Source organism: Cherax quadricarinatus, chromosome 34 (genome assembly GCF_038502225.1).
Source record: "Cherax quadricarinatus isolate ZL_2023a chromosome 34, ASM3850222v1, whole genome shotgun sequence".
Classification (NCBI taxonomy): domain Eukaryota; kingdom Metazoa; phylum Arthropoda; class Malacostraca; order Decapoda; family Parastacidae; genus Cherax; species Cherax quadricarinatus.
In genome coordinates this window covers 5,510,722-5,515,721 of record NC_091325.1, presented here as the reverse complement: position 1 = coordinate 5,515,721, position 5,000 = coordinate 5,510,722, and positions in this window count along the sequence as shown.

Sequence of the window (5,000 nt, the reverse complement as noted above, 5' to 3'; positions counted from 1 at the left end):
TAACCAAAGAACGAAGGATAGAATTGGCAGTGTTCATCTATTTCTTCTTCTCATCCTTCATTATTGTCTTTGCCCTTCATAACCTTATTCTACTTCTGCTGTATCATTTTCTAACCTTTTTTTCTCTATTCTATATCTAAACCTTAGTTGTTGTTTTAACTCGGTAACGTGTTTTGAAACATTAATATACTGAAACATTTTATGCGTTACTTTTCAAGCCGGATGTGTTTTCTGAAACTGGATATATTGATATATTGGAATTTTATAGGTCAAGTTCACCCCCTTCCCCGAATTAATGGTTTTATATTCATGGGAACCCAATAAACTCCTGTAGGTCATAAAGCGCCCGAGACATGCGAGGTTTTCCGTTTTCAGGTACCAAGTTACTTTTAAAATTTTCTTTAAATTATCTATAAGTGATTTTCTACTTAGTTGGATGCTAATATATTTTTTCTTATTCTTATCACATCGGCCGATTCCCACCAAGGCAGGGTGGCCCGAAAAAAATGTCATCATTCACTCCATCATATATATATATATATATATATATATATATATATATATATATATATATATATATATATATATATATATATATATATATATATATATATATATATATATATATATATATATATGTATACATAGATATATATATATATATATATATATATATATATATATATATATATACACATATATATATATATATATATATATATATATATATATATATATATATATATATATATATATACATATATACATATATATATATATATATATATATATATATATATATATATATATATATATATATATATATATATATATATATATATATATATATATATATATATATGGCAAGAGCTTATTTAAAATTAAGTTCTTTCTAAACAAAAAATCTTATATGCTAGAAGATGTATTTTTTCATTTATGTTAATCTAAAAATTAATTATTTTGTACCAAAACAACATTAGAAAATTTACTTAACCTTATAACAAGCGCAATTTAATTTAGCCCAATCCAACTAAATATATTTTAGATAAGTTTACAATAATTTAATAATAAACAAGCTCAATGAAATATATTTTTTTTTGTTAGGCTCTGAATGATTATTGCACACACAAATTTTCGCTTGCCTTATTCGGCATGAAGAACGTTGCTAGAGAGAGAGAGAGAGAGAGAGAGAGAGAGAGAGAGAGAGAGAGAAAGTACATCAATATCATAATTATCATCTTCATCTGCAGCAGACGGTCGGGGCTGGGATGCAACTAATGATGATGTATACAAATCACGTGGTCAGTATTACAGTCTCCAACCTTGACCTCATCACCCACTAATCTCCCATCCATTCCCCAACATACCGCCTTTCTCAGCACACTCTCCTCTCCTCTTCTTTCAGCATCTTTCCTCCTTTCCGATACTTCCTTCTCCTTCACACCTCACCTTCACTCCCAACACTCCTCCCCACCCCAACGCCCCAACTGCACTCCCACTACCCATTCCCCCGTGTCTTCTTGATGGAGTACACCAGGGAGCAGGTGCTGGCTGACCCTTCTTCAGGTTTTACCCTCAGGAGAATACTAATGTCGTCTGGCAGCTGGTTGATGGTTGTAGTGAGGTAGTAGTGGATATTGGAAGCTGTATATGATGGTAGTAGTAGTGGTGGTGGTGGCAGTAGGTGTTGGTAGCGCTGGTTACTGGGGTTTTGGGTGGTAGTGGTAGTGAGTTGTAATATGGCTGGTGATAGCTGTGTTGGTAGTGTGGGAGATTTACGAGGTTGTAATGTGGTGGTGGTAAAGGTAGTGGTGGTATAGTTTATTGGCTGTGAGAGAAGTAGATATTTAACGATACGGTTAGTGGGAGGTATTGTAAATTAGTGGTGATAGAAGTAGGTGATTGCGGTAGTTTTAGATGGAATGAACAGTGGTGACAGGGGGTGATAGAAACAAGTCGGGGAAAGATAGAGTGAGATAGTGAAAAGGAGTGGTGAGAGAGGGTGATAGGAACAAGTCTGAGAGATGGTGACAGGTTCAAATAAATACTATTAGGCGCTGACAGGCTTGTAGTAGGTGAACCTAGCAGGTGGTGGCGGATAGTGGCGACACCTAGAGGCACCTAAGAACAGGTGGTGGCGATACACGTATGTACTTACGAATGTATTTCAGTAGGTGTGACAGATGGTGTCATGTTTAGTGCTGGGGAAAACTTAGTGTGTGTACTTACCTATTTGTGGTAGCAGAGGGTGAGACTCATCTCCTGGCCCTAACTCTTATCTGGCCGCTAGTCTACTAGATTCTTTCCAGTTTAGGCATGTTATAGAATCTGCTTCTGTCGCTTCGATGGTGAAGGCATCCCGCCCTCTGACCACTCTGAGGACGAAGAAATACTTCATGACATCAATTTGACTCATCCCCATTTTCGGCTTCCAAATATACCCTTGTGAACCTGTTTCTAGTTTCCCGAACAGCCTATTCTTGTGCTTCCTTCCAATACGGTAAGACACATGGGTAACACGTGGGTAATTTTAATATAGATACTGAACACCTTAAAATTATCTCTCCACTGTTTCCAGTGTCTCGATTATAACAGCGAGAAAGCCTGCTACGCAGGGGAAACGTCTCGTCCGTAAAGAGACCCCAGGTGTTGCACATGTCTTAAAAAATAGTCCTTAAAAATGAGGAATTAACAATATTGGTGTAATAGTAGTATAAGACGCAGTGTTAGAGCTGCCACTCTGTCATTAAGTATCTGGGAATCACATCATTGAACTTCCTATATTACATCAGCCACTGACGGAAATGATGCTGTCCTTTTCTTTTTCCTTTACACACTTTTTATAAAATAAATTTTATTTTAATTTTGTTCACACTTTTTTTTTGTTTTCTCACACGTTCTCATTTGTTTATCATGTATTCCTTCTATCTCTCACCTTGCATGGGCTTCTCTCTCAGTTTCTTCATACCTGTTAGACTCGTCCTCTTTCCAAACTCTTTATTTATTTCTTGTTCCTTGTCCATAATTTTCTCACCTTCGTATTCCTCCTTGTCCATATTCTTCTCACGTCTCCCAGAATTTATTGCGTTATTTATTCAGAGATATTTCTTGTTTGTTCTTATTCTCTCGCTTAGTTTTCTCTCTTGATCTTTATCCTTGACTTTATGCTTCGCCAACTGTGTCCTTGCTTGCTCAATTGTTTCTGTTATTTTATCCTTCAATCATTCTTTCTCATTTCCATTTCTCATTTTTTCCTCCTGGTTTCTTTCCTTTAGATCTCCATTTCTCATTATGTTCTCGTCCTCTTCACCATTTTTTCTTCCTGCATACATACACACAATTAACATACCATCATCAGACTTATTTCATATTCTCTTTGATATTCTCAGTGATGACGACAATAATTATAATAATAATGATAGTCATATTAACAAAAATGTTAGTAATAATAATAATAATAATAATAATAATAATAATAATAATAATAATAATAATAATAATAATAATAATAATAATAATAATAATAATAGTAATAATAATAAGTTCCAGCTTGAAGACAAGTCAGCGCTGCTCTCCAGACTGAACGCAACGCGCCGAGCATACCAATGATCCCGCTTCTTTATATTCAGGTCATACAATCGACTCTTATCATTATTTGCCAAAAGCGTCAATGCCTTAACCCGCGAGGAAAAAATATTGGAGTTTAATCATCTTCAACACGTTAGAATAAAACGCAAAATGTTTAACACAGGTGGGGATGTAAACATCGCTGGATATAAGAAAACCTGTTGGAAAAAATGAGGTCAGTCTGGGATTACTCTTGTTGAATGTATGAGAGAAATTTACCTCGTCCAGTGAAATCCATTCGTGGTTTAAATCATATATATGTATATATATTTTTACGAACTGCAATCATAAAAGCGGTATCTTTCTCGATTGCAGTGACACTCATATGTTCAGTGAATAGGCTTAAATATCATGAGATATAATTTACATTCCTGCTTATATATCATAAGATACAGCTTTGTACAAGTAATATAGCCCTGGAAACAATTTTACCAAATAAATAAAAAATAAGTAATCTTTAAAAAAGAGATAGCTAAAGAAGACATATAAACGACCACAAGAAGAAAACGAGATTTCTCCTCGATGCTGTTATTGATCTTTTCTCCTAGGCTAAGGGTCCTTAATGTCACCAGAGAATGCACTCCTATGTACATCTTTTTAACACATCTGCCGTTGCCCACCGCAGCAGGGTGACCCGAAAAACAAGAAACTTTCATAATCACATTTCATCACTGTCTTGCCAGAGGCGTGCCGATGCATTAGCTCAAACACTGCAACGTATCTCCACTCCTCCTGTATACATATATTGTAATATGTTAGGGTATTTCAATCTAGTGAGCGAGAATCGAACCCGCAGTCTGGCAGTCCTGCAATTAACAGCTCGACGAGCTTTTATAGGGAGCCCTCGACTCAACTAGCAGCCAGTGACCAGCTCTAGCTCTTGACACTATTTTTGTCAGATATTTGTCACTTTTTCCTAGAGTTATAGAGTTATTTATAGTTTACTCTCTCAGAGTCCGAGTTAATTTTTATACCAAAATCTGTATTTTTTTCCAGACGGAATATAAACTTACTCCTTATTATCTGCTGCTGTCCCTTTCCCAGTATTTAGTAACTTTTCAAATGTTCACTCGTATTTGATAAGTGCTTTTTCTTATCTTGTTTCTCATTTCCATTATGCTCGTGGTCTCCCTTCGTTATTTCCAAAAGGATTCACACGATCCAATAAGCACCCAGGTACCTATTTACTGCTTGTCAAAGGGACGACTGATGTGAAAAGAGTTGAACTAATGCCTCTCAACCTCGAAAACTTTCCAACGCCCAGTTGTATTGCATCTTCTTTTCCTTTGCGATTCACTAAACAGAGCAGTAGCAACAGTAAAAATAAAAACAACAATAACAACAACATAAGCAGAAGAAGCACTAATAAAATA